We start from the raw sequence: 24000 nt of genomic DNA on the forward strand, positions 1-24000 counted from the left end.
TCTTGAAATAATTTTCAGGTCCCCCTGGACCTGACGTCCTAACAATTTAAATTACTCCTGAATGTGACAACGTCTTCCAAGCAAACCATTGCTAAAGCCTGGAAGACTTCCAATTTATGTCTCCTTAAAACGAGAAATAGAATAAAGCAATTTATGATACACAATACAATTGAAGCTACCCTACTTGACCATGTGTCGAAGCACCTTAAAGGTTTGGCAACCTTGGGTTGATCACTTTTTGCCTCCTAATATTGACCAATCTTTGTTGGAGCCCTAATCAAACCCTCCAGGGGACATAGACTTTCCCTTGCCTTTGGGCTGCCATACCCTACCTGGCTTATGGAAGACTCTGACCCCCCCCCACCCCCTTTTTTTTTCTCTCTCATCCCTTCTTTCCTTTCTCTTTTCTTTCTTTTTTTGCTTTAACTCTCCTATTTTTGTATTTTTTTGCAAACAGCTCATTATCTTGCACTCTGCGTATGGTATCTTGGAGCTTTTAGAAGCAGCTTTTCTCCTCGCATTATGGGGTTACTTTGTATGATTACTCAAGAAAGTTTTAAGGTCTATATATTTATTTGGTGTTGCTTAACCTCCCTGGCGGTATGATGATTATGTCGAATTTTTGATGCTGAAAGCGGTACATTATTACATTATTTTGCATGGAAATTTGGCGTTTTATATTGTAGGCCTGTAATTCTTAGGAATAGCTTAAATCTGTCCAAACAAGAGTCTAGTAGACATTCTGGGTATGATAAAGTTTGAAACACAAAATCATAAATTATAATATAATAAATAACTATAAATAATTATAACAAATAATAATATAATAACAATAAAAATTATTCAATAATGTAATTAAATCAAAAACACAGAAATTTGCTCAGTTGCAGAATTGTCGCTGTCATTACTTTCAGTGTTTGATGACGGATTTCCCCACAAATCACTATCGCTCAATTCTGCAAGTGATTCTAATGTATTATCGCTGTTTTCTAGCTGGTCTAAAACCACTTTTGACGTAAAGGGACACTTTTTGGTTGCTATGCACAATCTCCAGTTTCCAGGCAGAAAGAACAGTATTTGTAATATAAAACTGCATGCAGGGCACTGGACAAACCACTAGGGACAAAAGGGAGGCGAAATAAATTGATACACTAATGTAATCTGTAAGATTATTGTGTTTTTTACATTTTGAATTTGGCACCGTTCTCTGTCCCTGTTCGTTGCAAGGCAGGGAACGGAGCCCGGCACTGTAATAGATCCGGCGGAGGACGGCTCGCACACAGAGTGAGGAGACATCGTAGGATCCAGGGGACAAGGTAAGTAACCTCTTCCTGGATCCTGCGATGCAATCCCGAGTGTGGTTCGGGGTTAACCCCTAGCACCCTGAACAGAACTCTGGCTGAGAATGGCTGGTGTATATTGCCAATCCTAACAATACACGGGCAACAAACAGAACATTGGGACAATGCATGGGCAATAAATGGGCAATCATGACAATGCATGGGCAACAAACAGGAAGCCCATTTTATCTTCTTCTTCCTCTTCCTATCTACTACAGATCTCCTGGCTGCTTGTAGTGATTCCCTTCTCTTTCTGGTAGGCCAGAGACTGAATAATCCTATTTATTAGTCAGAGTCTCTGTGCCAGATCCAGAGAGCTCCCAGGTGTAAGGGGGAGTTGCCAGGTGCAAGGAAGGGCCAAGGTCAGCTGCCTAGTCCCCACTGCTTTGACTGCTGACAAAAAATTGAAAAAAGACTGTTTTACACATAGAATGTCAGTGAATAATAAACTATATTTAAACCTTAACTGAATGACATTTATTAAATTGTTGTGCATCATGTATGTATATAACACACAGCTTACTCCTTCTTTATCATTTTTGCACCTGAATTATGCTGATCGCCTTTATCCTGTTCACAGCTGCTGCAAATTACATGCACTCAAGTAACTGTGTAATGCTGGGCATTGTTACTGAGATGCATGGGTTGCAGAACTCTATTTGTCCACAAGATGGCAGTGTCCACTACTTTGCCTAGCCATAGCTCTGACACCAGTTCCCAGAGAAATTTGGGAAATGTAGTCTTAAAGGAGGATCTTGTACACAGTAAAGCTGGGTCTCAACTACAAGGCCAAAAAGCACCGGAGAGGGATAATAAATAAGCAAAAGCCTGGGAAGGAGCGAGTGGTTGGAGAGAGACACGGCAACTGGGAAAGTGTGTGTGGGTCCTGCTGTGCTGTCCTATGTTGGACCAGGCTGGGTCTGACTGCATTCGACAGGGCTGTACCAGAGCCAAGGGGTGGACTGCTGTGCTGAACGTTGTGCACAACTGCTGCCTGAGTTGCATCCGCCCTAAACATTGTTGCTGCATCACCAATTAAGGGGGCCCCCACCACACAGATGACTCACTGTCTCGTAAGCACTACTGCAGAAGGATCAGGTGAGAGGGTCTCTGACCCACACTCATCAGCTAATTCCAGTCTGCAATGCAGGCCCCGCAGGGCAATTACTCTCCATTGACACTGTTCCTCAGTGGAAGCTAAATACTTTGCTGTTCTTTTCTATTGAAAACAACATTTATCAACACTAGACATAGCCTTTAAAGCTGCCACTTGACCAGAGTGCTGTCTTTGACTACACCCTATGCCTTGCCCCTTGCTGCATACTGTCCTAACATTGATTCCTCCCTCTCCTGACCATATTAAACTCCCCTTTCTTTCAACATGTTTGCTTTGCTCAGCTATTTTAAAAAGGCATTCCCATTGACTGCGCTTAACCTTCCATTTACCTGTTCTTGAACTTTACACCATGGAAACATTACACTATTTTTGTGTGCCAACATTAAAAGGCCCCAACTAAGCCGGCAGAAGAGAATGTCCAAGAAATATTCAGAGCTTATGATCTACCAGGGGGCAGCACTGGTTTGCTGGTAGTGTGCCAAATTTTCAAACCTAAGCCTAGTCCCCCTTGACTGAGAGCCCTCACGTGAACTATTCCTGTCATACTTATTGCTAGCCCTCCACATTCACATGGGGTGTAATCTCTCCATCAGAGAGCTGTTGTTAATGCTCTTGTTACTGCAGTATATGTCCATTCTTAATGATACCTGGGTTGTATTTGTATTGCAATGTCTTCTCATATGTTGACCCTGAAGTATTGATCTGCTGTGTTACCTTTTCACCTGTCAATACAGTCTGTTTATTTTCTAACGGTCAGTGTGTGCTATTCATGTATGACTTTCCAGCCAAGGTATTCTGGTGGTGTTAACAGGAGTGAGGTTCTGCCTAGGGCCAGAGGCAAAGCAGAGGACCCATTATTACCAGCAGCTCCTGCGGGGGTAGCGATACAACTGTTACATGTCATTTCTCAGGGCGGGTTTTCTTCTGGTGAGAGCATGTGATAGAGTGACTGAAAATAAATAGGTTTCATAAACTCCTCCATGAACTCTTGTCAACGTGTTTCACAAAATGCTTCCTCAGGACATTACTGAAATACAAAATTAAAAACAGTGAAAAAAATACCATAAATATGCATAGTATTATAGTGTATATAACATAGTAAGTAGTATGTAGAGATCTTGGAACAATAAACAAAAAAGATAACCTACACACATGTAAACACACAGACATTGCACACATGCTTGCCTGATGATTCTCAGAATCAGATAAAGGGGACACCTCCTAGGGTAATTCAGAAACCAAAATGATTTCTATCCACCAATGTGAATGCAAAAATAATTCAAAGATCCTGACACTTGAAATCAAGCGATAAAGATTCCACCTCTGATATAGCCAAGGTTTTTGGTGATTTCTAGAGATAAAGCAGGGGATAAATTGTGAATGCCCAATAGGCTAACATCTTCCCTTGATTCATAAAAAAGAAAAAAAAAGATAAAAGAAACCCCCCAACACCCACCCACAATACCCCCTAATATGTACAAGTTTACCGTCAAAATTTGTTGTGCTTAGCCCCCAATCAGTAATATGTAGCTCCACAGGATAATTAAATGTATCCACTCAAAGTATGCCTCCAGTCCTCAGCTAGATATGCTGAGCCGGAACCTGGGAATGCATTATAATACCTTAGAGGGATACCAAGAGTAATATATGCAAAAAGCGAACAAGCACATATACCAATCTAAATAGATCAGTTTACAAATTTAACTGCTACATACCTTATGGAGGCGTATCATACCTTATGGAGGCATATCACACAGACTTCCTTCTATTGGGTAGGGGCTCAAAGCGGGTATGAGGGTCTAGAGACAAAAAGAGAAAAAAAAAAGAAATTAATAAAAAAGATTGTTCCCCAAAGGCATAATCTGTGAGTGCGTGCCACCACAAGGTACGCTCCCCTCGTTCTGTTATTCTTACCTATTAGAGGCCAAAGGTGTAACCATGGTTGTCCCCGCTGATTCTGGGATTGTCTGAGTAAGTGGGTGCCTTTTATGTGGTGAATTTGGCACCAAAGTGCCGCAGCATCTGCCCAGATGTGGGTAGGACAGTGTGGCGCCTGGCGTCAGGCAACATTCGTCAGCCATAGATGAGGCATAGAGTTGCTCTGTGCCAAACCACAGGCGGTACGCCACGACAAATTTACGCAGCGTGACGTCATCAGGCATGGCGCCATGCAATGTAGCATCCCGCAATACTGAAAGTGGGCATGAAAAATAGGAAGTGGATGGGTGGAATGGAGCATAGAAATAACTCCACTCTGGAAACAATACAGTTGTTACGTTTGCAGCTCTGGAGCACATACTTGAGGACCCGAGGGGTGGTGATTTTGACAAAAAGATCCTACAAATGGAAATGCGGTAGATTCATACCTTAAAAGCCACCGCCCCCCCCATTGAGCTACAAACCTTTTTCTTAATATTTGGGGGGTTTTTTTGGTTTGACCTCTTCTTCCATTTTTGTTTTTTCTTGTTTTTTTTTTTTAGTTTTTATGTTGTGTTTATTATACATTATGTAAGTTTGTATATTATGTTTGCCTGTTGGATCGACAGTACAGTAAAGTGGCCCCCTTGCATCACACTTGTGTAACTTGATTCAACACCCACACGTGTACTTATGTGTTGGTTGTTGAGTAACCCTTCAATGGTTTGGCAGATTATTCATCATGTCTGCCCCTCTGTCAGTATGGTTAGGAAGTCTCTTGCTGTGTAGGCGTTCAGGGACGGGTGGGTTTGCGGAGTTATTTCTATGCTCCATTCCACCCGTCCACTTCCTGTTTTTCAAGGCCCACTTCTGGTATGGTGGGTTTCTGAATTACCCTAGGAGGTGTCCCCTTTACCTGATTTTGAGAATCATCAGGCAAGTATGTGTGCAATGTCTGTGTGTTTATGTGTGTGTAGGTTATCTTTTTTTGTTTATTGTTCCAAGATCTCTACATACTACTTACTATGTTATATACACCATAATACTATGCATATTCATGGTATTTTTTTCATCGTTTTTAATTTTGTATTAGCATGTACCCAGTAATGTCCTGAGGAAGCATTTTGTGAAACTCGTTGACAAGAGTTCATGGAGGAGTTCATGTACCCTATTTATCTACACAATTTGTACAGTATACATGTCCACAAGGACTCTATCTATATCCATATCTCTATGTTTACCATATTGGGTATTGTTGATTCTGTTAGTCAGTGGGGTGCTATGTATGTCTATGTCTTTTTAAAACTATGTATTTTGTAATAAAGATTTATATTTTTAGATAATTATCATCTCATGTTGTGCTAACAAAATCCATTTGTTTTTTGATAGAGTTGTCTAAACTCATTCAATTCTTTTTTTCAAAACAATAGGATGTTGGCATAGTTCTCCCTTTCAAGAACTGGTGCGAAATGATGGAATGATCTGACGAACACATAAAGTAACTCCTACCATGCCACAGTAAGCTCTGCTGAGCCCAAACCGTTGTTTAGAAAAAAAATCCATGTCTCTCCCCCTATCAGCATGCTCTTTGTTAGCATGTGAGCACCGCATAACAGTTGATTGCATCTTTGGACACCTTCTCCTTATCCCAGTCAGAACATTGTTGTTGTGCAGGGATTGTAAGAGGCTGATAAAACATCAAATCCAGGTAATTACAAATGAAAAAAATACATTTATTGATACACTATATTACCAAAAGTATTGGGACGCCTGCCTTTACACACACATGAGCTTTAATGGTATCCCAGTCTTAGTCTGTAGGGTTCAATATTGAGTTTGCCCACCCTTTGCAGCTATAACAGTTTCAACTCTTCTGGGAAGGCTGTCTACAAGGTTTAGGAGTGTGTCTATGGGAATGTTTGACCATTCTTCCAGAAGCACATTTTTGAGGTCAGGCATTTGATGTGGATGAGAAGGCCTGGCTTGCAGTCTCCGCTCTAATTCAACCCAGGACTTTGTGTAAGCCCGTCAAGTTCCTCCATCCCAAACTCGCTCGTCCATGTCTTTATGGACCTTTCTTTGTGCACTGGTGCACAGTCATGTTGGAACAGGAAGGGGCCATCCCCAAACTGTTCCCACAAAGTTGGGAGCATGAAATTGTCCAAAATGTCTTGGTATGTTGACACCTTAAGAGTTCCCTTAACTGAAACTAAGGGGCCAAGCCCAACCTCTGAAAAACAACCCCACACCATAATCCCCCCTCCACCAAATCATTTGGACCGGTGCACAAAGCAAGGTCCATGAAGAAATGGGTGCGCGGGTTTGGAGTGGAGGAACTTGACTCGCCTGCCCAGAGTCCTGATCTCAACTTGATTGAACACCTTTGGGATGAATTAGAGCAGAGACTGCAAGCCTCCGAGAGAAAAATGATGTTCAATAGCCAGTGTGGTTCTTCTGCTTGATTCCGAGCATGCATGGACGTTTTGTTGTCGGCAAATTTGAGAACCTGTTCTCAAACATTTGTTGGCGGAAATTCCGACAGCAAATGTCCAATGGAGCATACACACTGTCGGAATTTCTGACAACAAGCTGACATCGAACATTTCCCGTCGGAAAATCCGATTGTGTGTATGGCCCATAAGACTGGGATGCCGTTAAAGTTTGTGTGCGTGTAAAGGCAGGTGTCCCAATACTTTTGGTAATATAGTGTACAGTATATTGATGAATGCAAAGCTGTATTCATAAATGTCTTTTATAGCTGCCTGGAATTCAGCTTTAACGCTTGATTTGTTACTTGGGTACACCGGCTAAGACTGACTGTAAAGAAAGGATCATTGGCTATTGGGACTGTTTGAAATCACAACTTTTGGAATGTACAGTTTTTTCTTACTAACTCAATAAAAAGATATTAGAAGAGCCAAATATTTCACAAAAGTATATAGACATACCACATGAGTAATTAGATAAAAATATGCATGCATAAGCAGATGGTTTACAGTCATAGCATTTTATGGATTTGGACAAACATGTGTGTTGGATTATTTTTAGCAATATGTTCTCTCTGACATACATTAACATCCTTTCTCTGTGTAGATCCTTTGAGCTCCGTGCAAATTTAATATAAGCTATATCTCCAGTAGTGGTTTGGAATCTAATAATAGTAATGATTTAGGACTCTGAATCTGTTCTTTGGTGTGTTTCAAAAATGTAATTTTGTTATTTAAAGTCGTTTTAAAAATAGGAGTTACGGGAAGATAAATATTTTTTTCTCTACCATCTGCAGTATTTCTCTATTCAGGTCTATGACATCATAAAGAGAAAACTGACACGAGAGAGATATAAAGAATGCCTTTGCTGATCAATTCTAGTGACAGTTAAATGGATGTCATATTGACCCTTAGAATTTAAAACTTTTCTATGTCACTGAAATAGGACAATCTTGCAGGTCAGGAAAGTCAGACTGAAGTCAAAACTTCTCACTTATGCAAATACTTAAAAATTGCAAGTTAAAAAGTGCATAAATGTACATTTACAAAACTGTGGGGTTGACTTACTAAGACTGGGGAGTGCAAAATCTGGTGCAGGTGTGCATGGCAACCAATCAGCTTCTAACTTCAGCTTGTTCAATTAAAGTGATATCACTTCGCCCTGTGGCCACTAGGGGCGTGTGCGTGCCCACTGCTCGCCCCTGGAGCCAATGCGAGTGCCAAGTGGATGCGATGACCACCGGGCTCCCGCGATTGCTCGTGACACAGAGAGAACCGGAAACACAGATCCCGGTTCTCTGAGGGGAGAAGAGACAGATTGTGTGTTCATACAAAGTATGGACAGTGATCTGTCATCTCCCCTAGACAGTACCATCCCTCCTTCAGTTAGAACACACACCAGGGAACATATTTAACCCCTTGATCGCCCCCTAGTGTTAACCCCTTCCCTGCCAGTGACATTTTTACAGTAATCAATGCATTTTCTATAGCACTGATCGCTGTATTAATGCCAATGGTCCCAAAAGTGTGTCAAAAGTGTCCAATGTGTCTGCCATAATGTCGTAGTCCTGATAAAAATCGCAGTTCGCCGCCTTTACTAGTAAAAAATAAATAAATAAATAAAAATGCTAGAAATCCATCCCCTATTTTGTGGACACTATAACTTTTGAACAAACCAATCAATATATACGCTTATTGCAAATTTTTTTACCAAAAATATGTAGAAAAATACATATCGGCCTAAACAGAGAAAAAATTAGCTATTTTTAAAAAAATGGGAATATTTATTATACCAAAAAGTACAAAATATTGTGTTTTTTTTTCCAAAATTGTCGCTCTTCTTTTGTTTATAGCGCAAAAAATAAAAACCGCAGAGATGATCAAATACGACCAAAAGAAAGCTCTATTTGTGGGAAACAAGGACATCAATTTTGTTTGGGTGCAACATCCCACGAAAGGTGCAATTGTCAGTTAAAGCGACGCAGTGCCGTACCGCAAAAAATGGCCTGGTCATTCAGCAGCCAAATCTTCCGGGGCTGAAGCGGTTAAACTGTAAATATAAAATAACACAAGTAATATTCTGGACACCCCATTCTGTGCAGCTCAGACAGGAACAGTGTACAACATCTGTGGGTAGGCAGTTTAAATATTTAAACTGGGGAAATGATAAACATTTAAAAAGAACTCATAAATGATTTGTATTCCATATAGAAAAATCTAACTTACATCTGCTAGATTTAGACTTTGGTGACCATCTGATCTTGTTATAAAGTATAAAACAAGCAACTTATATAATGTTCATTTAATAGGATGAGAACTGAAAAAAACCCCAAAGAGAAGTAAAAAAATCTATGGAATCTGTTTATACTTGAATCAGAAGTTCCTTGAGGAGCAGATGGCTAGCAATCAGTTCGGTTTTATTCTATTTGACTTTTTTCCGAAACAAAGTATATAACCACATCAAGTGAAACTCCACAACTTTGGTACAAAAGCGTAAAAGAAAACTTTAGTGTATTTTTAGAGAGAATGCATTCTGAGTTATCGGGTTGACTTTTACCTAGAAGTTGTTGTTTTCTTTTTTTGATGTGACTATACAAGGAACCTGTACCTTGGCCAAGTAGAGTTAAGCAACAGTGACATTTAGAAACTTTTGCCCCAAGATGTTATTATTATTTTTGGACTATCAATTGGGCACATGATATTTGGAGTACAAACTTTCAGTGGCAGTGAAATGTTCACAATACACCCAACAAAAGAATCACTATACCAACAAAGTCATTTTACACTAAGGCCCCTTTCACATAATTGGTCTGCCCGGATCCGGCTGTCTGTTTTTGAGGCGGATCCGAGCGGGCCACCCATTGACTTCTATGAGTAGGTGGATGTCAGCGGAGATGTGTCCGCTGACACCCACCTGCCATCTGATCCAACAAGATCTGCTCAAAACAGACTGATGGCCAGTGGCGGCCCATGCACGGGCTCCGCCCCCCCCTAAAACCGCCGCTGCCCTCCCTATTCATGCGCCCGGCCCTTTTCAGGGTGCTGGGCGCATGAATTCCTATGGGCAGGGGTGTGTTTTTTGAAGCACCTGATTAGAGCCAGAGGCTCTAATAGGCTTCGAAATAGGGTGGGCTCCGGACACAGAGCATGCATCCGGAGCCCACCCAGTTGTGTTGCAACAGCGAATGAACATTAGCTGTTGCAACACTGATCCTCGGGAAGCGGATCTGATACCCATCACCCGGTTGGCTGAAAGGACAGGCGATCCTATTGGACACCAAGGAGGAGGGGAGGAGATGCATGGTGGAAGCCGTCATGATCTCAAAAGAGAAGAAGACACAGGAGACGCTGCCAGATGCCCGCCGCAGCCTGATCCCCTGCCGGATGTGCCCGCCGATCACCGCCCCAGTCTCAAGTCTTTTGCAGACTCAGGTTTTCTTCTAAGATTGCCTTAGATTGTATTTGGCTCCAGTCATCTTCCCAGCTTCCTTGTCTCTGCTGAAGAAAAGCATTCCCACAAGCTGCTGCCACCATCATGTTTCACAGTGGGGATGGTGTGTTCAGAGTGATGTGCAGTGTTAGTTTTCAGCAACACATAGCGTTTTGCTTTTATGCCAAAAAGTTAAATTTTGGTCTTCTTTGACCACATTTGCTGTGTCCCCCACATGGCTTCTCGCAAACTGCAAACGGGACTACTTATGGATTTAACAATGGCTTTCTTCTTGCCACTCTTCCATAAAGGTCTGATTTGTGGATACTTGTAATAGTTGTTGTGTGGACAGATTCTCCCACCTGAGCTGTGGATCTCTGCAGCTCCTCCAGAGTTACCATGGGCCTCTTGGTTACTTTTCTAATTAACGCTCTCCTTGCCCGGCCTGTCAGTTTAGGTGGACGGCCATGTCTTGGTAGGTTTGCAGTTGTCCCATACTCTTTCCATTTGCGGATGTTGGATTGAACAGTGCTCCGTGAGATGTTCAAAGCGTGGGATTTTTTTTTATAACCTAACCCTGCTTTAAACTTCTCCACAACTTTATCCCTGACCTGTCTGGTGTGTTCCTTGGCCTTCATGATGTTGTTTGTTAACAAACCTCTGAGGGCTTCACAGAAGAGCTATATTTATACTGCAAATACATTACACACAGGTGGACTCTATTTACTAATTAGGTGACTTCTGAAAGGAATTGGTTCCGCTAGACTTTAGTTAGGGGTATTAGAGTAAAGGGGGCTGAATACAAATGCATGCCACACTTTTCAGATATTTATTTGTGTAGCAAGGTCCAGGACCTCCAAAGGCCTAATGGTGACCTCCAGAGTTATGGAGAGCTGGCATCCATCTTTATAGAGTGGGTTACAAGGCATGGTGGGTGTAATGCAAGATGGACTAATGGGCGCCAGACACTTTTTGAATGCAAAAAGATTTATTATCTCTTGAACAAGAACTGTGGGAGAGAGGGTTAGGGCCAGGACACCCTTAAGTAGATGCAATGTTAATTGGCAGACTCCAAGACTTCTATAGATAGACAGCTATACAGGGAAAGGCCTCCAGCCAGATGCCACTTCTGTATAGGTAGTAAAGGGATGGTGAACCCGCGCAGTGAACATAAAGACTTAATTGGTAAAGTTTGGAACTGCTGCCTCCCAACAGGCAGTCACCCTAAAATGGGGACAGCTGAGATATATTAGAAATGATAGAAGGGTTTGGCGCTGTTCCTATTTAGTTTCCTACCTCCATATAGGTTACTAGATTAAAATAAATTCTTAGGTGCACCGTGCATATATCAAATATTAAATACAATATGGATTCCCAAGTATACCGTGCATGAGTCAATTAAATATTCTGCTGCAATATTGTGCAATCATAGGTGATACATAGACATAACTTAAATGCTTACATATGTAATATTGCTAAGGAGGGAAGAAAGGGGGGGGGGAGGGAGAAGGGAGTGAGATAGGGAGGTGGGGAGGGGGTGTAGGAAGTCTGTTCCTAAGGAAAATTACAATAACAAGATAAAGTGCAAATGTGCTGGTGCAATCCAAAAGGCAACAGTGACAAGATAAAGTGCAAACGTGCTTCAAAATTCTTTAGTAAGTCTCTTGTGCCATATTCTTGTGCTGTGGTGATAATCCTTCACTTATAATATCTCTTTGCTCTGAAAGTGCAGCCACTCACCAGATCACTTCACCCCTGCGGGGGTAGTAGGCAGTTACAGTTTTATCGCCACTGTACAGCGATCGCTGGCGGGCTCAGGATCGTGGTATATCATATATAAAGAGAGAGGGAGTGCCCATAGCGTAAAATTGCGCTGAAACACTTTAAATCTCTAGAGTCCCTTCTTAAGCCATTCGTATGGGGCACCAATAGACACAAACTGGCATGGCAAACTCTTAAGAATCCGACTGACCTTGGTGGCACAGCTCTTCCGGACTTCAAATTGGACGGTCCCAGCATTCGAGCCGACTGCTCAGGGTCGGCTCGAATGCTGGGACCGTCCAATTTGAAGTCCGGAAGAGCTGTGCCACCAAGGTCAGTCGGATTCTTGAGAGTTTGCCATGCCAGTTTGTGTCTATTGGTGCCCCATACGAATGGCTTAAGAAGGGACTCTAGAGATTTAAAGTGTTTCAGCGCAATTTTACGCTATGGGCACTCCCTCTCTCTTTATATATGATATACCACGATCCTGAGCCCGCCAGCGATCGCTGTACAGTGGCGATAAAACTGTAACTGCCTACTACCCCCGCAGGGGTGAAGTGATCTGGTGAGTGGCTGCACTTTCAGAGCAAAGAGATATTATAAGTGAAGGATTATCACCACAGCACAAGAATATGGCACAAGAGACTTACTAAAGAATTTTGAAGCACGTTTGCACTTTATCTTGTCACTGTTGCCTTTTGGATTGCACCAGCACATTTGCACTTTATCTTGTTATTGTAATTTTCCTTAGGAACAGACTTCCTACACCCCCTCCCCACCTCCCTATCTCACTCCCTTCTCCCTCCCCCCCCCCCTTTCTTCCCTCCTTAGCAATATTACATATGTAAGCATTTAAGTTATGTCTATGTATCACCTATGATTGCACAATATTGCAAGAGAATATTTAATTGACTCATGCACGGTATACTTGGGAATCCATATTGTATTTAATATTTGATATATGCACGGTGCACCTAAGAATTTATTTTAATCTAGTAACCTATATGGAGGTAGGAAACTAAATAGCAACAGCGCCAAACCCTTCTGTATAGGTAGGACCGCTGTCTCCTATGGCAACAAATCTTGTAACAGTCACTAACGGTAATTGTTAACCATTAAAATCCCTTGCTTCTCCCCACTTTTATTCATTTTAACAGTAATTGTATTTAACTATTGGTAACACAGATAGTTCTCCTTGCACTCTACAGTCTCTCACTGTAGGTCTTCACTCACCAAGCTCCCAGTCTCTTACTGGACTCTCACACCCAATCGCCACTGGATCCCCGGAGCTCCTTCACTTCCAATACTCGATATCTTCCTCAAGCGTCACCCCCGCTTCCCTGCTGGGTCCCTGGCTTGGCACTCACAGATACTCCTCAAGCGTCACCCCTGTTGATCCGCTAAGTTCCTGGCTTGGCACTCACTGTTGCTCCTCAAGCATTACCTCTGCTGTCCCGCTGGGTCCCTGGTTTGGTACTTGCTGAAGTTTTCCCACTTCTTCACTGTCCCCTGCTGGTGAGAAGACTGCTCTGGTACTGGCTCCAGCTTACTCACAGTGGTCTCTGGTAACAAGGTGGATGGTCCCTTAGTGGCGACAGCTTCCCCTCTACCTTTGACCACATCTGGTTCCCTGTCCGGCTGAACCATTACACTTGGTTGGACTCCAATCCTGCAGTCCCAACCCTGCGCTGCTTCTCCTGTTTCTGGATAGGCCCTCAGGCAGCCTAGCAGCCAGATGTTCCCGGGATAGGCCTCTGGCTTTCATCCAGGTTGCACAGAACCCTGATCACCTGACTCCACCCAAATAAATAGGCTCTCCCAGCAGGTCAAGAGACCCCCGCCAATTGGCTGAGACACCCCATCCACTCATAACCGTACCTTTGCTAAGCCCTTGTCAATCTAATGTCACCAGCATAATGCCACCTAGCAACAGAAGAGAGAAGGTGCAGCAAGTCCAGAATTAGAGAGGAATCAGTGGATCTACTAACAATTAACCAGGGCAACTACCACCTGGCAAAATAAATTTACTAGCAACGCTGCCTAAACACCAGGGTGCTACATCTGTAAAAAAAATTTGCAAACCATTTATTATTTCCTTCCACTTCAGAATGATGTGTTGATCTATCACATAAAATCCCAATAAAATACATTTACGTTTTTGGTTGTAACATGACAAAATGTGGAAAATTTAAAGGGGTATGAATACTTTTTCAAGGCACTGTAAAAGGCACTGTAAATGCTTAAGGGTTCCCCCTTAGGCTGTCAAGGTCCAATTAGTTGGATGCTGCTGGCTAGTGAGGGTGCAGGCTAAGGAAAGGTTCGCCCAGATCCAAAGCATACTGCAAAAATGGGAGGAGATATCCTGGCCACCACATACCTCACCCGGCCCGAGTGTGGAAGCAGGTAAAAGCAGCATCCAGGCCACAACTCCAACATGTTTCTCCCCACCTTCGGGGCTATATCATGGAGATGAGGGTCAACAGCCGAGGGCTGGGTGAAACATGTTGGCGTTGTGGTCTGGATGAATCAATTTGAGGTTGCTTTTACCTGCTTTCACCTGCTATCCAGGCTATCTCTTTCCATTTTTGGAGCCACTCACCCACCCCTGCACGTCTGTCAGATTAGGAAGAGGGAATATCTATACACAGCCGCTGTGTTCCCATAAAGTTATATCGGTTGCTTTACTTAGCTTTAGGCAGATTCAGCTGCGTAAACAAACAGCCCATTCACGCTGTACGGGCCACAGTTCCAATAAAAATAAGGCCTATACAAGGACTTTTTACAGCAGGTTTGCCATTTATCATTCTAATGAAATCTACAGATTTAAAAATAATGAAAACAACTTTTGAAATGACATCAAAATATTAAAGCTTATATGATATTTTAGTGAGTTTACAGCAGATGAAATTCCAGGAAGAACTCATTGAATCTAAGCTTCAAAGCCAAGTTCAATTTTTCATTCTGCATGCCCCATCAACCCCTAACTAAAACAAATCTGATAGTTTTGAATGGTAACAAAAATGTCTATTTTTAATGCATGCCCCTTACTGCTTCCTTCTTTCCGTGAAAAAAAAAAATCATGCTACAATTCAAATGTTAACAATTTTATAGTGTGCCCTGTTTCTGGATCTTTAATTTCAAAACACACCTCAACCCCTCTTGCTCAGCATTGCATTTTCATTTTAATATTGCTGCCTAGGCACTGAAGCTTGGCTTTGCAGTTTGGGAGTCCTCATTATGCAGAAAGTCAGCACCTCAATTGTTACAGAAGACAGAAATAGTCTAGCATGCATAAGATATTTTTTACTTTACTATAGAAGGTACAGACAGAATAAGCATTAAGGACGATAGAAATACACGGAGCAACGTTAAGAGTAAACAATGCAAAGCCAAAATAAGAAACATGAAAGTCAGCTATGCCGTGATTATTAAAAATGAATGAAAAGGAAGCAAAGATAGCCTTTCTACAGAAAGGGAAGGTGCAGATAATGGGAAGAATAGGTTTACCACCTTTGTGATGCATACCCTGCAATCTACCTATCTGTTCAACTATTTTAAATATTTCTGTAATGGAAAACTCCAAGCAAAACATATAATTTTGACAAAATAGCTTTTTATACATGCCAGTTTAAGGATTTCTTAATGTATTATTTAGGGAAAAGATCCATACTTTTGATTGCAGCAAGCAAGAAAGTTAAGCCCAGAGTACAAGAAGAGAAACGTAGATGTAAGGCCTACAAGACTGGGTTAAAAGGGGGATTGGCTAAGGAGGAGTGTTGAAAAACTAAAAGTAAATATGGAATTGGGGGTCAGCGAGGAACAGGAGGAAATTCAGAGGGTGGTTACAGGCCGGTATTTGGAGAGTCTTCAAGCGGAAGATAGCTGGTGTCGGGAAATCTTCCCACCTTCCCTCCCCACTTACGTTTCTTTTATAGTTATTGTGTTTATGCTGTGGACTGTTTCCGTTTATGTATAGTCACAGCAGCTGCTGGGGTTCAAGCTCCTTGAAGGCGGTAATTATGGAAAAATATAAATTGGTAAGGGCATATCTTAAGTAAGGTTCCCCTTGTTTTGTATGATCCAGTCACAGTGAACTAATGGTTGTTCATGGTAGTATCTGTGATTATTTGTGCAATTGTTTCTGGTGTTGTGCAGCTGGATGCCTACTTTTCAGGTTTAAGCAGGTACTCAGTTTAGTAGAAATGCCTACAAAGACCTTGGCTGTTACTTTGGTATTTTTATGTAATGCTCACCCCCCGAAAGGGCCCACTGCTTTCATCCCAATGTTCTTTCCCCAGTATACTAGCAGCCAGGTACGCTGTTTCAAGTCACTCTTCTGGCTCATAAACAGTTTAGGAGGTGCCTTTTAAAATGTATTGCTAATTAACTTGGATAGGGCATAGGAAGCTGTGGGATACTCCATGAACACTAAGCAGTAGATCAAGGATACTATTCACTATCCCACTACTTCTCAGAGCGGCTCCTCCAGCAGAAGCCCAGAAATTGGACAGAACTGGGACACTTTCAGTAATAATCCAGGTCAGGCAAGCACTTACATTAGTAGGTTAGAGATAGCAGCAGCAACACTCACTAGAATCCCTTTATTCAGGTCTGTACTCACAGTGTTCCTGGAGCTGTCTGCCATCCAGCAAACACAGGTCTGTACTCAAAATGTCCTTGGAGCTGTCTGCCATCCAGCCTCCACAGGTAGATCCTCTGTGAGAGAGCCAAAAAAAAAAAAAAGATGCAGAACTTCAGCTGGGCTGCATGGAAGGGCAGCAGCCTTTCAGGATGTGAACTTCTCCTGGACAAGAATATTGCAGCTCAAGGCTTCAGTCTATGCATGTACACTCCCAGCAGCCTTCTGGGCACCCTCCCCCAGGGATTGGCTGAAACAACATACATTTTCAGCTGCTGATTTGCTTTTTCCAGCCAACTACTTTCTATAACTATCCGGAAGGCAGGGGGGAGCAGTCAACCCCACAGCCAATGAAACTCAGAGCAGACCAGCACAATCACAAGCACCTCAACTAATTAGAGGAGAGCCTCAAGAATTCAATTTACCTAACCTAACTTGCAGCCTATCTAGTAGGGTGCTCAATATATAGGACTGCTAGGGTCATAAAACTCCAATTTGTGTGAGTTTTTTAGGTATTGATGAGTGGTGGAATGATGGTCAGACAGTACGAGAGTTCTCTTTAATACCCTGGTCATCTCTTAGAAAACATTTTGTTTATGTGGGGTACCCAGAGTAAACTAGCCATTACACTATAAGCAATTCCATTCAGCAGTAAACCCTTCCCTATCAATATGCTCTTGAAGGTCAGTTGTAAACTGTAACTTTCTGAGTGACAATGACAAAATAGAAACAAGAAATTGACTTGTGATTTCCAAAGCAGATGTCACATGAATGAATAAATGATAGGTATTCTGCTGCCAGGAGCATTATGGGTGATGCATGTCATTAAAATTAGAATCTATTGTTTTAGTACAGATGTCGCTAAAACAGCTGCTACGACACTATGGATGAAGTATAGGCATGTACAGTATATATCAACAGATGTCTTCAACCTGGAAGATCTGATCAAATGTCTAATGCTGCGTACACACGATCGGACTTTCCGCCAACAAAACCGTGTATTTTTGTTTGAAGGTTATTGGCTCAAACTTGTCTTGCATACACACGGTCACACCAATGTTGGCCAAAAATTCCAAACGTGAGAACGCGGTGACGTACAAGACGTATGACGAGCCGAGAGAAAGGAAGTTCAATAGCCAGTGCGGCTCCTTCTGCTTGATTCCGAGCATGTGTGAACTTTTGTGTGTCGGACTTGTGTACACACAATCGGAAATTCCGACAACAAAGTTTTGCTGGCGGAAAATTTGAGAACCTGCACTCAAACATTTGTTGGCGAAAAGTCCGACAGTAAATGTTCGATGTAGCATACACACGGTCGGACTTTCCGACAACTAGCTCACATCCAATACTTCCCCTCAGGTAAGTCCAACCGTGTGTACGCAGCATTAGGCCTCATGCACACTGGACGTTTATGGACGTTTTTACAGCAGCTGTTTTTGGCTTCAAATGTTTTTTTCTCAGGTCAATAAACTCCCCATCATGTTATCCTATGTGTCCATGCACACATAGGCTGTTATCAGCAGTTTTTGGCTGGGGCGTTTAATGGCTTTAAAAAAAACTCAAAACTAATGGGTTCTGAGAGGAGATTTCCAGCTGTTTTCAGCTATAAAAACGCTCTAATGTCAAAAAACGCTGATAACCACAGATAAACACTCAAAAATGTGGCTTACCAGTGTTTTTGGACGTTTTTGATCCATTGAAAAAAAAAAAAAAAAACGCTAACGGAGAAAAACGCTATAAATCACTAATAAACGCTAAAAATGCTATTGGAAAAATGTTAAAAACCATAGAAAAACTCGCTGCAAAGCTACTGGCCTTTTTGTAATGTTATTTTAACATCCAGTGTGCATGAGGCCTAAAGGGGGCCATACACGTAACAATACAATTGCATAATTCTCTAAAGAATCAGTAGGTATTGAAAGGGGATATGTTTTATTATTAGCTGATCCTGATGTAAACCGATCAATCATATCAAAATTTGTCTATCTGGTTGTGGTGAAAAACACCAGGGCCGTTTTTAAGGCAGGACAAAAGAGGCAGCCGCCCTGGGCCCTGTCATTGTTGTGGGGCCCAAAGCAGCTGCCTCATACTTGCCAACTATCCTGGTCTAAATTCCCTCGTCCCTTGAGGTTTTAGTCCTGTGCTGTGTCTCAATATCTCAGTGTGAAGTGCTGCTACTAATGCTGCCCAGCTCTGCCCTATTGTTGTGTACAGATGACTCACCTGCAGACCCTGTGTTTACATGTAAATTACCGGCATTCATATGTAAATAGCGGTGGCCGGCGGCATTGATATGTATATCATGCCACCCTGATGTCATATCCACAGTAATCTCTAGCAACCAATCAACAAGCAGAAATCATGTGCTGTAACCTCTAGCAACTAATCAGTGAGCCGTAATGTGTGCTGTAACCTCTAGCAACCAGTCAGTGAGTGGTAATGATACCTCTGGCAACCAATCGCAATAGCCGCCTGATCTTATTCAGTAAACTGATTTTGAGTCTAGCTGCTATTTATTGTATATCTCAGAGCAGGTGGAAAGCAAAACTGCATGGGGGGGGGGCCCAAGAAAAGTTTTGCCCAGGGTCCAATCAATAATAAAGATGGCCCTGGAAAACACAATTGTATTAATAATCTATACAAAAATGTTTACATTTTTTTCACTGTGTTGTAAATTTTCTGCAAATAAATGAATAGGATAGCCTGTCATATGGGAAATCTATGCGTTCATGGCGTGTATAGAGCTTATTGGTAGAGTGGAAGTCAGATAGGTCGATTGGTCAGTTAGGGTACTTGCCATACTGATGGGCGTAAAGAAAGATGTGGGGTGCAGGAAGGGGTGGAACAGTTTTCAATAGTACTAGGTAGAGATGTGCACAATGGAAAATTTGTTTTGTTTCGGGTTAGTTTGTTAAAGTGGTGTTCCGGCCGAAATTATACTTTTTAAATAAAAATACCCATATAATACACAAGCCTAATGTATTCTAGTAAAGTTAGTCTGTAAACTAAGGTCTGTTTTGTTAGTTTATAGCAGTAGTTTGTTATTTTATAAACTTACAGCAGGCCGTGGCCATCTTAAGTGTGGGCATCTGAAGCCAGACTGTATTTCTTCCTGGATCTCATCCTTGCAGATCTCGCACACGCTCAGTGCAGCACAAGCAGTGTAATAGGTTTCAGGTCAGGTTTCCATAGCAACGACAGTGTCAGAGGAAGTTGCCGTCTCTTCCCAGTAGGCATTGCAAACAGGAAATGATGCAATGGGCCACGGCCAGGGAGGAGGAAGTGAAAAATGAATACAGCAGATATACAGTAAGTGCTGAGAAAAAAAATAAAAAAATATCCAATGAGGAATGCTGAAGAGTTGTAAAAGTGGGTGCAACTCCACTATAAGTTAATAATTTTGTTTCATCATATTCGTTATGTTAGAATGATTTGTTTTGGAATTTGGATTCAGTTAGTATATTCGTTATTTTCAAATCAATTCGAATTTCAGAATTTCGTTCTATTGTATTTTTTTTTATATTCTATTCTTTTCTATTCTTGTCATCATCTTATTTTACTTTTATACCTTACTGTATTTATTGCAATATGTTTACATTTCAAATTCAAACTCATTTTCAAATCCAAATTTGTTTTCAAACTTTTCAAATTGGATACGTTATTTTGTTACTTTATAATTTATTTCGGATTAGTTGACATCCGTTATTATTGTGCATCAGAAATTCACATACATACAAATCTCCTAATAATGAAATTTGGTCCAAATTTTGATTTGTAATGAAACAAATTGCACATGTCTAGTACTAGGAAGCACTGAAATTTCCAAATTGGAATAGCCAGTGACTTGAGGCTCCTGGGGCACAAATGAAGTCGGCTGAAGGTTTATGCATTTATGCATGAAGTTAGTATAGCACTTTTTTTTATGTATTTAGTATTTTTTTGTATGACAGATTTATTTTAAATCAGACAGACCTTGCCTTGTGGACAAACATTAAGAGAGAGGTGACTATTAAGCAGGGAGCAAAGCCTGCATATGTAATATACTGTATTTACCCCTATGTATATATACTGTTTATCACAAATTACGTAGAGAATCAAGGTTTTTTTATTTTAATAATAACATGCAATGACTTTTAAAAAAAATGATTTTAAAGTGTAAGTTCATCTTTTTAGAAAAATCTGTAAGGTGAACTTACACAGGTCACCCTCCTCGCCCGCCCTGTCCCGCTGACCTGGACCATGGCAATTTCCGGTTCCACGCCAGAAAATCCTCTCTGCAGCTACGCGTCTTCTCCATAGCAGACAGGACGGGCTATGCGGCTGCTGATTGGTGGTTGCGCCACCTTGTGACGGCCATGACCAATTAGAATGCTCCAAAATGTCCCTCCTAACGAGGAACATTTTGGACATTCAGCTCAGGGGATTTCTGAACCCCGGACTTCTGGCGTGGATAAACCGGGGCTTAGAACCGGAGATTGCCGCGGTCCAGGTTTCTGTAAAGGTGAACTTACCCTGTAAAGTATCTCAATAAAGTTGCCAGCTATGGTGAAGAACCCTTAAAAGAAACCAAAGCACTATTAACAAACAAATGGCCCCTGCCCCCACCTATAACTGGCCTTTACAGCAAGGAGCACATGGAAGGGCAAACGCATAAAAGACGAAAACCATATTTAGCTATGAAGGGCTAGATTTACATTGCATTTAGTATAGTACCACTGAAGTATTCAAGGAAGTCTCTGTGGCTGTTATATATTAGACATGTGCAGTTTGTTTAGTTCCGAATTGAAATTCAGACAAATTTTAGTTTTTCGGAAATTCGGATGTATTCGAATTTTGGAATTACAATAGTAGCAAATTTAAACAAATTCACGACGGAATGTGAATCGATTCAAATAGATTTCAAATCAATTTTGAATATTTTTCGAATCAATTTCAAATAGTTTTTGACTCAATTTCGAATAGTTTTGGAATTCGAAAACTTTTTGAATTCAAATAGTTTTCAAATTCGAATCCGAATAATTTTTTAATTCAAATTCAATTTTTTTTTCAAATAGTTTTCAAATACAAATAGTTTTCGAATTTCCAAAGAGAATAAAATAGAATAGAAAATAGAGGAATAGAATAGAAAATAATAGAATAGAATAGAAAAGAATATAACAGAAAATAAAAGAATAGAATATAATAGAGTAAAACAGAACAAAATAGAAAATAAAAGAATAGAATAGAATAGGCTATAATAGAATAGAAAAGAATTGGATTTAAAAAAACAACAACAATATAATAGAATAGAAAGAATATAACAATTTTCCAAAATTCAAATAGAATCAATTCAAATTTGAATAGAAACAATAGATTAGAATAGAATAGAAAATAACAGAATAGTATAGAAAAAAACATCAGAATAGAATAGAATATAACCATCTTCCGAAATTCAAATTTCGAACAGAATAAATTTGAATTTAAATAGAAAATAATAGAATAGGATAGGATATAATAAAAAAAATAGAATAGAATAGAAAATAAAATAATAGAATAGAAAAGAATAGATTAGAATAGGAAGATGGTTGTATTCTTTCTATTGTATTCTTTTTTTATTCTATTCATTTCAATTCTATTCCATCCTAGTCTGTTCTTTTATTTTCTATTCTATTTTGTTCTGTTTTACTCTATTATATTCTATTCTTTTATTTTCTGTTATATTCTTTTCTATTCTATTCTATTTTTTTCTATTATCATCCTTTATTTTCTATTCTATTTTATTAACTCTAAAAATTGGAAAACTAATCGCATTTGAAAACTTTTTGAATTCTAATTTGAAAACTATTCGAATAAGAAAACGTTTCGAATCCGAAAAACTATTCGAATTTTGAAAACTTTTCAAATTTGAAAACTATTCGAATTCGAAAACATTTTGAATTCGAATTTAAAAACTATTTGAATTTGAAAAATATTTGAAATTGATTTAAAAACTATTCGAATCAATTTGAAAAATGAAAAAACTAATTTATTCGAATACGAATAAACAAAACGAATTCCAAAAATGAATTAAAAGGGTTAAATGGATTTAACTAAACAAATTTATATAAATAATTAATCGAAGTGAAACAAAACTAAAGATTTTTTTAGTTCTGCACATGTCTATTATATACATATATACTGTATAACAGATATAAAGAGAAGTCATAGAACAACAGGAATATGCTCAATGACATTCACTGCTGATCACAAATATGTATCATTTAATTTGTTTCTTTTTCGCATAGCTATACTTTAAGTTTATCCTTATCACATATATATATATATATATATATATATATATATATATATATATATATATACATATATCTAAAAGTCATTTAAGAGCCTAGCTCTCCTTTTTATTTTGTGCAGGATCCTCTCTTACAATCTCCTTCTCACATTTGAAGTCCTTTGCCAAGAGGTAACTAGAATCAATTTCTTCATATTGATTATTTCTGTGGGTTCTGAAGGACATAACCGCAGCAATACAAACAATATGTCATCACAATTTACTAGAAACATCCCTGCTGCAGGTTCATGCATATAAAATCATTGCCCTTGTGACATCCAGAAATAAGGTACATAATCAACTGTAAATATGCGCAGCTATGGCTATAAAACCCCGGTAGCGATGAGCTTCGAATTTCGAGTCAAACATAAGTTCGACTCGAACATCGGGTGTTCGCCCGTTCTCCGAACAGCAAATTTTATGGGGCCAAAGCATACACCTGACCTGCATGCTTTTGCCAATCACAGCACGCTCCTCAGCGAGAGTTATAATTGGACAATGGCAGGAGCAGCTGTTTTCACATCTGGACACTGGAGCACTAGTGTGGGACACAAGAACACCATTTTTATTAGGGGGCCACACAGGTGCTCCAGTGTATACTATAGGGGTGTCTCCATCTGTGAAGCTTGTACCAAACAGGTAAAGTATTGCAGCTTGACAAAGGACACTGAAAAAGCTACATCTTTGAACTCTGCTAAAATTGACAATTGTACCCCACTTCCAAGCAATGTTTCCTATTTCTAGTTCTGCCATCAAATATCTGTGTGCTAAGTATACCATTTTTGTTTTACATAGGGGAGAAAAGACTCGGAGGACACCCCTCATCCGAGGAGACCAGAGCCCCCCCCCCCTCTGGAAGAAGGGGAAATCCCCCCAACACAATCTGAGCAGGAGGAAGAAGACATGGTGGAACTAGTCACCACAGGCTCAGATAAGAGATGGATGGCGGCATTTTTTTTAGACCTAATTTATTTTGGGGTTCCTCTCTTTTTAGGTGATCGTG

The sequence above is a fragment of the Aquarana catesbeiana genome, linkage group LG11, assembly GCF_042186555.1.
Source record: "Aquarana catesbeiana isolate 2022-GZ linkage group LG11, ASM4218655v1, whole genome shotgun sequence".
In the NCBI taxonomy this organism is placed as follows: domain Eukaryota; kingdom Metazoa; phylum Chordata; class Amphibia; order Anura; family Ranidae; genus Aquarana; species Aquarana catesbeiana.